Here is a 13378-nt window from a genome sequence, read left to right as displayed (position 1 = left end):
TATAAATGATAAAAAGGAATATCTAATCCACCTGGCCACAAAATCATTAGTCCAGAGCGAAAAGTGGAAAGTATAGAATATGTTAAAGTTGTCAAAATTAAATTATCTTTATGCATAGAAAGAAAATAGGCACATGACTTTGCTTTGCAGAAACTGCCAACGACATAACATTAACTTACCACTAGAGTTCCCTGTTGGACCTTGAATCTGCACTATGCTGAGGGTCTGTGTTTCACAAAGAGGCTAAGTGTATAAAAGCCTTGAAACCCCTATCGTGCATTATATCTGTAACACTATTAACACTGATCCAGACAGAATGATTGATGATATTGACTCTTCCACGTTTTTTAATCACTCATCCTCTAAGGTTACTGATATAGACACCCCATTAATTTTCATCTGCAGACTTTTATATAGTAGTAGCATATTGATTTGAATTTACTTTTGCTCCCAAAATAGGCCTGAACAAAATGCTATTCTTTCAGTTGTGTCTTTATTGTAGAGGGAACATTCAAAACCAGAATTATACAATATATCTACATGTAACATTTAGTGTTGGGTGACGCAGATCTCTGCTCTGATGCCTTTCTGCCTGGGTAACAATAAAGTGTAGGAACTGCAGGTTCTCTGGCCCCAGTTAATCTGAGCGTCCCATCAGCCCCCGCCGCGCCGCAGCAAAGACTCCTGGCCTTGGTGAGAAACACTGAGCTTCCTGTGTTTGTGTTAAGTTTCCTACTCATGAAGTACTTCAGCACCTCATTGTGAGGCTCCGTGCACATGACTCCGCTACTACGCTCACAATGATTAAAGACAAACATCATAAATTATCCCAGAGCGGCCACAACTTTATTGTAATCGGCTAATGGATGCAGCATTGTAGCTGTGGTCTCACTTGTAATGAAAGGAGAAGTTTGAAAAATGGGATTAAGGTGAGAGGAGAGAACGAGGAAGGAAGAGGGCAAAGATCAGATCCAACAATAGGGAAATAAAACGTAGCCATCCAGGTATTTATTATTCTCTTTGAGTCCTGGAATTTAGCACTTACTAAGAAAAACTCCCCCATCAGTGACGGACAGTAATGTTTTGGATAATCCTAACGCCTGGGAAAAGTTTCACCCTTTTGTTTTTTTTCCCTTTTTCTTTTACCAATAGCATTTTGAGACATTGCAGGGTGAAGCAATTAAAATGCCTTGCAAGCTATTTCAGGGGTGTTAATGTCGCTGCCTGCTTTAGTTGGTGCTGCTGAGACACTCTTTACCATGCAGACGTCACACACACACACACACACACACACAGCATCACCTATAAAATGCCTCTGCACCTGCTCCCCCACCCCACACACACACAAACACACTGTACAGTAGACGATGATCTAGCAGAGACATCAGATTTACTCTTATCTACCTCGAGGATAATGAGATGGAAATGTTATCATATGATTTTTGACACTGAATTCTCCCCTGTTTCCCTGGTGCAGAATCAAATCTATCAACATTAGCAGCTGTGGTCAGATTAGGTGTGTGTTGATGAAGGATTAAGATAAGGAGGAGTGTGTGAGGCCGGCGGCTCAGCTCTCCACGCAGGGACGGCTCGTCTTAATGGGACCGTGGGTCTTATCAGAGGAATCTAAAGAGCTCCCTGAAGTTCACCTCGGTTTAAGCGCAGGCTTTCACATGACATTTAGATAGCCCGCTGATGTACTCGGTGGTGAGCCCCCAACTCACTTTCACAACAGTGAGGATCATGGGAAATAACGTTAGTGACTCAGAGATGGAGAAAGAGCAGAGTGTTTTCACTTCTTCAGAGAGATGATGAGTCAACGGTCCATAAAATCTCTGAGGAACATTAGGAGGAATTTATCTGCACTGCATTTACAGGCAAATACACCTGCTTTCTCAAATACTTCAGAAGGGAAGTAACAAAGTACAAATACTTTGTTATCTGAAGTAGATCTTTCAGTCATCTGTAATTGAGTATTACGTTTTTGTGACGGCGTGTTTCTTTCACTCACGAAATTTCACACGAATATCTGTACTTTCTACTATATTATAATATATTATAAATGATATATACAGAAAAGTGCATGTGTCCGTGACAAGAAGTTGGTGATGAAGCAGAGCAACAAAACATTCCCCACCTTTGGCCTTATTTATATTAAGAATACTTCATTCAATACATCGTACATATTTCCTACAATTCTTCAGCTCACAAATCTTTTCTTGCTTTAACCCTTGTTTGTTTATGGTATATGATTTTTTCTTTTATTCGAAGTATGAGTGGTTCAAGTTGAGGAGCCTTCAAACTATATCAATGTGACATGAGGCTCAGTTTTCCTTGCACAGATACAGCCGGCAGATACATGATAAACGTTCTCCAGTAGCAAAGTAAATATACTTTGTTACATCACACCATGGCTTTCTTGCTCAGAGATACCACTGTCCATTAAATATGTAGCTGGAGCCAGCAGCATGTTAGCTTAGCATGGCACAAAGACAGGAAACAGGGGCGGAAAGCTAGACTGGCCCAAAGATAACAAAATTAACCAGCACGCTAATTAAGACGCCGTATCTTGTTTGTTTAATCTCCACAAAAAGTGTAAAAAATGACACGGTGGGGTTTTACAGGGGTGAACATTTCTTAGAGGTCTGGCGTGGAGACTTTTTTATTCACCCAATAATGCTGCACAATTCCTTTAGAGCTGCACTGAGTGAAGAATCTGTGTTTGTGTGTCAAAAACCTTGCTACCGCCTCTTGCCTGTTTGTGCCTGACACAGACAGACATGCTTATCCTGGCTGAGTGTTAGTGCTCCGTGGTCAAGAGGGCAGGGCTGGTTGTGGTGGAGTACACTGCCAGAGGAGGAGGAGGAGGAGGGAGGGGACAGGAGGCGTGGAGAGGTGATGGGGGTCTGCGGTTGTGACCCGGGATTGATGACTCCGTCGCAGGTCGCGGAGAAGGAGCCCACCCGTGTGCCGCAGCCCCCCAACATCAAACATGCCGTATTACGTTGATATATGGAGATGGGCCGGGCAGCACTTTCAACTGATGCAGGCCAGGTCCACCAGAGGATTTATCTCCTCACAAGATTAAAGGGGGCCAAGGCGTCTGCTAAACAAAGGCTAAATCTAGGGGTCAGCCCAGGTCCCGCACTAACAGATTTACACTGAGATGACCTTCACAGCGTAGTCAGACCCAGAAGAAGAAGAAGAAGAAGAAGAAGAAGAAGAAGAAGAAGAAGAAGAAGAAGAAGAAGAAGAAGACATCTCCAGGTCTGAGACGTCTGCGTTAAATCACACAGTTTAGTGAAAACACAATCGCTGACACTCACATCACGATTGTCCACCACTGATTCATAAAGAATCCATTTATGTGATTTTGTGTTAGATACGGACACATTAGCACATAGTTTCTGTGCGACTGTGAGGCAGGCAGGGTTAAAGTGATTCAAAACCTCCTTTATATTTCTGACATGTTCCTGGCATCCCTTAGGATTCCACAGTAATGACGGCATCACATTAGGTCAGTTATTTTTTCATATTTATTAAGCTGGGAACTTAAGTGAAACTTGTACATGAAAATTTCAGCCGCTTTTCTTCCTTTTTCACAAATTTGTGTCACATCCAGTGACTTGTTCCTGTTGCTTTGACCTTTGCTCCCCCTCCTATTAGTCACTTTGTAATGTTTTCAGTGCAGGAATGTGGGACTGTTTCACTGCTGTAAGATGCTTTGGATAATTAACATCTAATGCAGCATGAACATTAATGTCTCATATTTCTTCCTCATCTTTCCCTTCTCCACCAGCTCGTCTGCAGTTAAACGCAGACACGAAAAACAATTTAACACATTTTTTTTGGTGCACGAATTTCCTACTTTTGTTTTCCTTGTCGACTGCTCTGCTCCTTCTGAGAGTATTAGTCAGTGTTTTCGGTAACATACTTTGCTGTTTTCATTCTGTCTCGCAATGAAAACACTCATTTATATTCATTTGGAATTGAGTGGGTGAGAGACAAAGTGGACTGGTAGCGAGATACGATCAGGCGCTGCTCTGCGACCGGGACCAAGTGGAGGTTTCAAACGAGCTTTAAAAAACGTTAAAAAATCAGGGCAACACACGTTTGCAGGAATGCACTTTGCACATATTTTGCAGCTCATTTCACATGGGAATATTTGCTCCACTTATAAAATCAGGGGTGGAGAGTGTTGGGTGATGTTCGTGGAGGACTGAGAAAAGGATTTTATTTGAATTCTTCTTTTCTTATAAAGCAGTCAATCCATACTAACTGTAAAATAAAAACAAATGTGACCTGTGCTATCTTTTTACACCTCATTATTAATAACCTACTACACTGTTTTGATTGGCAGCAGGCTCCCATTGTCAAGTTCATAGATAACTGTGAGCATGATGAAAGACTGTTGCTGCTCGCTAAAAACATTTGTAACCAGAATTCATTTGTGCAAAATTCTGAACTTTGCAGTTTATTATTCCAGTATTTATTCCCTGAGTGTGTGTAAGTGTGTATGTTTGTGTGGTGTGTGTGTGTGTGTGTGTGTGTGTCTGTCTGCTGGCTTACGGGTGTACACGCCTCTCTGTGTAGACACATATCAGTATTAGCACAGTGTTGCTACGTGCTGCACCACCAAGCCTCGCCCATAGTAGGAGGAGAGTACAGGGCAGGGTCAACACTGTGTGAGCCAGAAGAGACGCTGTGCCTGGCACCGCCACACACACACACACACACACACACACACACACACACACACACACACACACACACACACACACACACACACACACACACACACACACACACACACACACACACACACACACACACACACACACACACACACACACACACAGTAGACAGGCAACCTTGTGAATCACAGCCAAAGCAGAACAGAATGTACATTAAGAAGGTCGTCTCTCTTCTCCTCTTCTTCGTATTTCTCTCCCTCTTTTCTAACTACATATTGAGGCAAAAAAAAAAAAAGTTCCCTAAACTCTAAAAACTGAAGAACTAATTGTTCCAGCTCTTCCTCATTTCTATTACTTCCCATTCGCCTCACAATACACTCTGTAAAATCAGAGCGGGTTTTCATCTGAAATGAAATGCGTCCGAACTCACGCCTCCACTATTTTACTGCAATGTTTGCGTCTTCGCCTGGCGAGCGTTTAAAGGTTGAAGAGCATGTAATCAAGCCCTCGCCCTGCTGCTCCCTTCCTCCTTCACTCAGTGTCAAACTGTTTTAGCGTTGGAGGTCACATGGCTAAACTTTGCCTTGTAAACACCCATCGCTGGGTTTTACCTTTGTGTTAAAGGTTCTGCTTTAACAGCGCACCCAATGAGTAGCAGATGAGGGGAGTTGTGTGGGTATAAGGTTTATAGGTGTGCATGTGTCGATGTCAGGTGGGCTGTCATGTCGGACTTGGAGGATCTACTGCAGGTTTTGGGACTTTACTACAGGCTCAGTTTTACAGCCAAAATGTGTAACATTAGCCCTGTAGGTAAAATACCGCATCTAAATCCAAGCAAGCTATGATATGTAATTTTTTTAGCCTTGCGAACAGACACATTGGGTCTTCTCTGTGCACTTCTTCAATACAGTCTATGGCACATAGCCAGACTGACCTTCATGCAGGAGACTGGAGGTTGAATCCTATAACAGTCCAGCAAATAACTTTCACCTTTTCATTCACCTTAGCGTGAATAGTCCAACATCATGGTTATGGGTTATATCACGTCACTTAAGGTGTTGATCAATGGATGGTGTTACTTACATGGTAAGTAACAAAGCCAGACTAGCCATTTCAATCATCTTCTGCCTCGAGCTTTATATTCAGTAGAAGATGGACAAAGCATCTCCACTTATTCCCACTATCCAGAAATGAAGCCAAAATATCCCAGATACTAACGCTGCCATCTTGTGCCTCTGGAGCCAGAGTCTGTGCAGTAGCGTTAGCATAAAATTTCACTTGCACATACATCAGCGTGATAAGAACTACCCTAAATGACAGAAACCACCTTGGAAAAAAAATTATTTGACGTTTACTTTGACTTTTTAATTTGCTCAATGTCCCACCAACAAACATGCAGCCAGCCACCAGGTGGCGATCAAAATGTTATGGCTTCCCTTTTGGGGAGCAGTCATGTCGTCAATTCTTAGAAACAGATTGTGGAATGGTGTCAGTCTTCACATCTACAACTCAATGCCAAAAGAACATCCGTCTCTTTCCTAAAATGGTGAGCTATTCCTATTCTAGAGATCTTGTAAAAAGCGAAAATTTCCACATTGTCGTAAAATATCCATCACATTTTACAGATCAACTTCCTGTTTCAACTTTGACCTTGTGTACTCGTCGTAGTTGTGAACTGAGAGGGATTATTACAGATAATGACTAACTTTCATTCTACCTCTGGTTTTATCTGGTGACCCGTTTACAGACTAATCATCTATTCTTACCCCAACTTTGTTCTGGTGACCTACATGGGTTTATATGCAAACTATATAATGTTCATGCAATGTTTGATTTCTGCTAAGGAATCTCCTGTCTCTTGTTTCCTGTCTCTTTCTATTCTGTCATCTAGCAAGAAGAAAGGCTAAAATGGTAAAACATGCACATGATGCCCTCTTTATCCACAAATTTAAGTTCTGTATTTAAAAGCGAGCTCGCCACGTCGTCTTAACAGCTGAGAACTTAAAACTGCTTCTTCCTGTTATGGATCCTCGCTGCTGTTGATGAAAAAAGGGGTTGAGGGAGAGAAGAGAAAACACAAGCGGCAGATTTCAGGCATTCTACAACGCATTAGGTCATGAGAATTGGAACTGGTGCTGTGTAAATGATGAAATGGCTCACCAAAGGGACTTCGGCTGAGCTGCACACAATTGGTCACCACGAGGTCATCTCCATCCGAGAGAAGAGAAGGAATGATAAATACACTCGGCTCCACACAATTATTAAATTTCTGTGTTCTTTTTTTTTTTTCTCTCTCTCTGACCAATAGTAAATGAAGTTGTTCTCGACGTTTGTTTAGGTTTGAACATGAGCTTAGTCTTCGTGTGGGAATTTGAACGTGACAGACACGCAGAGAGCGATGAGGGCAGGAGAACAGCGAGGTCGCAGCCAGACATCAGAGCTATTTTTGTTTGTAGAAATTTAAAAGTGGTCCCGTTACCCTGGAGGCGGCTTGTGTTTTCCATATAGTTCAGTGACTTGGCAGGCCTCCGCAGGGGCAGTTTCACATTGAGCCCCCTCCCATCCCTCCCTGCTTCATGCTCCTCTCTCTCTCTCTCTCTCCCCCTTGCATCTCCCCCACCCTTATCCCTTCCTCCCTCTGTCCTCCCACCATCCTCCTCTCACCCCCAGCAGGAAAACGCTTGTGGCCCGCAGTGGAGACAGCCTGACTGCGCAGGCGGCCCGGCAGATGCACTGGAGATAAGTTTGTGTGCGTAAGCTGGGCCGCGACCCTACGCGGCAGGACATTGACCAGATCCTGTCAGTGAGAGGGCAAGAGCCGGCCCAGCACCTCCTCTGCTCATTTGCTTCCACGCTGCCCGCCCCCCCCTCCCTCCCCATCCTACTGTCTCCATGCGTGGCTTCCCCAGCAGCCCAGCAGGGGCCAGAGGTGAGGACAGGCCCCCTGGAGCCAAGACTTTCCTCTGGGATCCCAGGCTCCAGCCACAGGCTCCTCGACACCTCCTGTATGCGCCATGGAGGTGCCACAAACACACACACACACACACACACACACACACACACACACACACACACACACACACACACACACACACACACACACACAGTCAAAACTCCACCAAGCACACAATAGGTCCCCAAGATAACTTCCCCTGTCCCATGGAAAGATAATGGATAGCTGTGTGTGGAAGGCTGTGTGACAGAGATGCTGAAACACTTATGAAAACACCATCCTTCATGCTACATCAGCACTTTTTACTTTCTTTTGTCCGTGAATTGGATTCGGAGGAAACACCTAGACTGGAAATGTGGATGATTTGTCATGTGAGAGCGTAGCTGGAGGCACCGAGCGGCGACTACAAGAGAAAGATGCTTACATTTTTTAATAGTCCGAGCTTTTCCCCCGGCTGGGAATAATATACAACAGGATTTCATCTTGTCAAAAGCCATTAATTCAGGGGATCAGCGACGCTGAGAGGAAATGTACCTCTGACAAAGACACACCACTCGATCATAAAGTACCGACACAGCGTCTCGCTGAATATAAGCCCCAACCAGTAGGATTGTTTCTGTGCATCATGCAGTGCTCTGCCGGTCCCCCAACATCCCAGAATGTCAAGCAGTACCAATGACTTCCTGACTCCGTCTAAGTGCCGGGCCCTCAAGGACCACGAGATGAAAGAACTGGCACAACTTAAAATGCCACAGGGAAGTATTGATAATTTAGCTGCTTTGAAGTGCAGATAAGTGAGCTTTCACTGTTTTTTTATCTGCGGCTCAGACTATATTTAAACCAGTTTGCACTGGACAGCGTCATTTAGGTCTCTCCAACAAACCAGTGGCCAGATCTGTGTAAACAAAGATCATGTATATAGCATTTTAAAGGTCCATAACAGGTTTTGTATCTTTTAGCCTATTTAAACCAAATTACCTCAGAACACAGCTTGTTGCAGTCTGCATTGTGTTTTGAATTTTGAATTTACTTTATCATCATATGTCCAATTCAGCCATTCGCTTTCTATTCATATTTCAATGGTATGAAAAAATCCAGATTCAATTTGCATTATTGTTGAGAGGAAACTCACGGAAGACTTCTCAATACATTTTGTGCTTAAACTGCACAACCACACAATGTTGATGGTACAACATTGGAAAAGAAAACTTAAAATATTAATGAATTACACATGATCATGATATTTCTACATGATTAGAAATAACTTATCTGCTAACAAACATTTTGTATCATTAAGAATTTGCCAGGAAGTCTGGGAAAATACATTCATTAAATAAGTGCATGACATGCGTTTGAAAATATAAATGTAAAGAATATATGGTTTGTAGGGGAATTCTGGTATTTTTCAACCTGGACCCTATGTCTTTAAATGTGAACGTATAAATTGACTCAATTGATAACAATTAATAACAATTTTGACTTTATATTGGTGGGAAAAAAAGCATTTTTAAAGGACATTTCATGGGTTGTCGCGGTTGCCCCATGAGATTACAGTCACTGCCTTTGTGTTGCAGCTGCCAGCGGAAGTGATCTACTGGACTGATTCTGATTCCAAGTACCATATATTTACATGTCCACATTAATTAACATAGGGCCCACGTGGAAAAATACTGGAATTCCCCTTTAAGGAACTAAAACTTACAAATACACTGTTGTGCTCCCTTAAAGCCACTGTCTTACTGCCTTTTGTAATTTTGTGATGACTAGCATGTTCGCTACATGTTAGGCCCAATCCCATTTCACCCCTTGACCCCCAATACCTGTTGGGACGGAGGGGTAGGGCCGAGGGGCGGGGCTCTATACCCCTCCAAACGGAGATATTTCAGACCCTCACTTTCGCACGGAGGGGTACCCAGAATGCCTTGCGAATCACCGGCAAACTGGGAGAGAGACCCACAAATGTATTGTTTTTTCCATTAATATGGATTTAAAAATTCCGATAATGATTGTAATATCTTAGTTTAATATCATTTCAATGCATTATGATCACTTTTTTCACAACAACCCTCAAAAAAAAGATTGCGATCGCTCTAGCGTTAGCATACTAGTGTTAGCATGCTAGCGATCTTTTTTGCATGATAATCTCGTATTTTCGACATCAACTACTGATGGCGTGTCACGACTACTGATGATGTAACGACTTCTTGAAGGGCTGTCCCAATTCGTAGGGGAAGATTTCAACCACTACCCCTTGTGACTCCGTTTCAAGGGGCAAGATAACCCTCGAAAACAAGGGGTAGGGGTAGGGCCAAGGGCTGAAATGGGATTGGGCCTTAGTGTTTTGTTCAGAACCTCTTCTGCTGCCGCCGAGTGAAAAAGAAAAACATGCAGGTTTAACTTCAAAAATCAGTGCAGGATCTAATAATTTTAATTTTAGTCACACTTTAAAAAATTGCAGTCATTTATATGTCCCCATTTGTTCGGATAACTAAAGGTGCTCCAACCACAGCGCGTTGGAAGGAGCAACGCATACCTCTTTCTGTCCTGAATCATATCCTACCACCGGCATCCATCTCTCAACAGACAAGCGACTCCTCCGCACAGAGCAATAAGAAGCTGAACCCAGCTCCTCATAGCTGGAAGGTTAAACCTAGTTTGTCATCAGATTCCAGTGGGAGGGAGGGATGGAGACGTTGTGCAAAGAGCAACCCGGCCCGTTCACAGGCAACATCTGACTCCTACTGACACCTCTTCTAGGAAATCGCATCAGAAAACCCCTTTGAAACCAGAGGCCTCATGTATCTCGCTACACTTACTCCTCTTCTTGTTGCTTGAAATAAACACATGGTGCGGCTGGTGAAGAGCATCGTCTGTCTTCACCCATAATTTATCTGGAAAATATTAAGCTGTTGCTGGTTTAAGGTGAGCGATTGATTGAAACACCAATTTCAAAGGTAATGGGATGTATTCACTTTCTTGTCAGTGAGATGAGACGATTGATGCCACTGTCGATATATCAGTCAAATGAAGGGGCCAGAAGCTAGTTGGCTTAACTTAACATAAGATCTGAATCTTCATAAACCCACATAGCATTATGGGATATAATATGTTACTGAAAGAGGCTTTGAAGTGCAGATGTAAGACTGTTACCGCGTTTCTAGTTTTCAAGCAAAGCTCTCCTCACCTTAGCCTCATATTGAATGGAGCATGCACTGTATTACAAAGATGGACGACATGTCAGCTCCCAAAAGTGAAGCCAAAATATTTTGATCACCCCCTGGTGGCTGGCGGGAGTATCGGTCATAAACTCTGCCTCCATCCATGTTAGCAGATGGGACTTGGGTACACGTTAAATATGTTTTTCCCGGAGATGGTTACTGTTATTTTTTGTAATGTTTATCATAGTGACTTTAAGTAAGTTTCGTTAATTATTTGCTGCTATAAAAATGAGGTGAAACAACATGATTGACAGCCGAGACTGACTCTTGATTGGTGGAGTGAGTGTATAGACAGGACGTCGATAATGTGGCTCCATCACTATTCTGGCAGATTGTGACTCCTAATGACATCACCAGCGCAAGATAGCAGCACACGTATCTGATTTATTGTGGCTTCATTTTGGTACAGTGACAGTCTATGTCTACGGAATGAACAGATAGTGAAAGTGGCATTAATCTCCTCATGTAACTCCGGGACAGAAAGGGAATAACTGTGTTTCCCTAAATGTTACTTCAAGTCCAGAAAACATGGTCCTTGACTTCCTGTGGTTTGTTTCTAGCAGAGATAACAGACAAAAGAAAATAAAAATATTCACCTCACTTACTTACAAACAACTGTATTTTTAAAAAAGTGTGATTTCCAGAAAGTAAAAAGAATTAAATTAGAACAGAACAACTGGTCTAAAGTCCCTTCCTGCTTTGTGAGCTCTAATCTAAATCGTGACCTAATTTCTCAGCAGGGCTTGAAGATTTTACAGTGACTTGAAGAAACAGCCTCCCACTTTTCCGAATGTCTGGCTGCATGTTTTAATGATTCCAACTGAACCGCCTCCCACCAACTGGTAACATCCAACAAGCCAGGGTGTAAAGTTCACCAACGATTGATTCATAAACCCGTGTTTACATTTGTAAAGATTCATTGTTGTTGCTGTGAGGTGGAACAGGGAAAGCTGTTCCCGGCCCCTCCCTCCCGTGCAGTAACTTTAATAAGTCACACAAGTCGTGATGGACAGAGAGTTGCTATTGGTCAAGAGTGTCAAGAATTTATACCTCTGTGATCATGTAATCGGAGACAGTCAACGTCTCAAAAGACAGAAGTAATGTGTAGTCTTATCCCACGCAGCCTTAGAAATCTCCAAAGGGATTCGCAAGGCAGGAAATGGCACCATACATACAATTCATACACACGAGTGTAAAAGGGAAATTCCTGAATTATACAGCAACACTTTATCCGTGTGCAAAAAAAAAAAAGGTTTTAACTCACTGAAAAGCTGCATTTATTGATAAATCGCTTCCTCCTGCTGCATTGCAACACATGAAAGAAGCTGTGAAAGGTAAAATATTGTCTTAACATGATTCTCCCTAAAATTATAATGTTCACTGCCAGTGTCGAGCACCTGAGCAAAGCTTTATCATCACTATACTTCTTATTTTTGTTATTGATCCTGTATCCTGCCAAGGTTGTAGGCACACTTCACTGAGGAGCTGAGCACCAATCATTTCCATCGCTTTTGAGAGAGCTTGTGATGTGGCAAAGTTCCTTCTGGTCCACTCCACAATGTTAAGGGGTAGGGGTCTCGGGGGGGGGGGGGGGTCTGGGTAGAGGTAGCGCCTTCAGTCTTCGGTCTCTCAAGTGTTTGGGCACAGAGGTCTTCACCATTTAGCTAAATGGCATCACGTGACAAATTAACATTGTGCTAGTCAACAACCTGGGCGTAAGAGTCTCCCTGAGAAGATCAACGGCCTTCACTTGTTTTCACTCGCTTGTATGCCTTACTTTTTTATTTTGTATCAAGGAGAGCACTGTGAACCTTCTTTCATCCGCCATTCTGTGAGGTTCTACATTCCCCGTGCATCCACTGTGTGTTGCAGATATCTTCCCGTGAGACGTCTACTGTTCGTTGGGTTTGTTTTCTGCTGTCACAAAAATGAATGGTGCTTTTTATGAGAATATGCTATGCCATAACTCACGCGCTTCAGTTTCAATTAGCATGTGAATGACCATGTTCTTTGGGGGGGTGTCTCGTTACCACGAACGCACGGCGCTCATTGGTCCGGGGAATATGTTTTCTCCTCTGCAAAAGTTTGTCTTTCAGCAGAACTGAGTCTTTGCAGCAAAACAAAGAGATTGAATGAATATTACAGAAATGTTGGGTCACTTCCCAGATTAGAAGATCAATGATGTTGAAGTTATTTTCCCCCCAAAGCTCTGCTGAGACTGAGAGAGGAACATTAGTGTGGGAGATATTTACTGTGGTTAAGGTTGAGCTTTGCTTTGTTGCACTGAAACACGGTTTCATTTCATTTGGATAAAAGAATCCCATTAAAGGCCGACGACCTTAAAAACATACAAAACTGTAAGGCAGCACAACTGGGTGGCTGCAGAACAAACCTGACCTATGGAAGCATATTGCATTCACTTGAGAAAAAATTAATCTGCTCTGTTTTTCTGAATTAAGGACTTAATAATCTTGTAAATTCAGTTAAACAGAGCCGATTTTTTTCTTTTTAGG

The 13378-nt window shown here is 42.8% G+C and overlaps 1 long non-coding RNA gene across 1 annotated transcript; it reads right to left on the bottom strand.

The window, feature by feature from the left end:
- Nucleotides 1-9671: 9671 nt before the first annotated feature.
- On the bottom strand, nucleotides 9672-9981 carry LOC117777708. The gene is made up of 2 exons (XR_004616649.1): nucleotides 9939-9981; nucleotides 9672-9829 (listed from the first exon to the last, which is right to left on the bottom strand). It is a non-coding gene; the product is annotated as an uncharacterized LOC117777708 (long non-coding RNA).
- Between the last annotated feature and the right edge of the window lie 3397 nt (nucleotides 9982-13378).

Source organism: Hippoglossus hippoglossus, chromosome 17, assembly GCF_009819705.1.
Source record: "Hippoglossus hippoglossus isolate fHipHip1 chromosome 17, fHipHip1.pri, whole genome shotgun sequence".
In the NCBI taxonomy this organism is placed as follows: Eukaryota; Metazoa; Chordata; class Actinopteri; order Pleuronectiformes; family Pleuronectidae; genus Hippoglossus; species Hippoglossus hippoglossus.
Note: the sequence above shows the minus strand (reverse complement) of the source record. Positions and strands in the feature narration are given on the sequence as shown.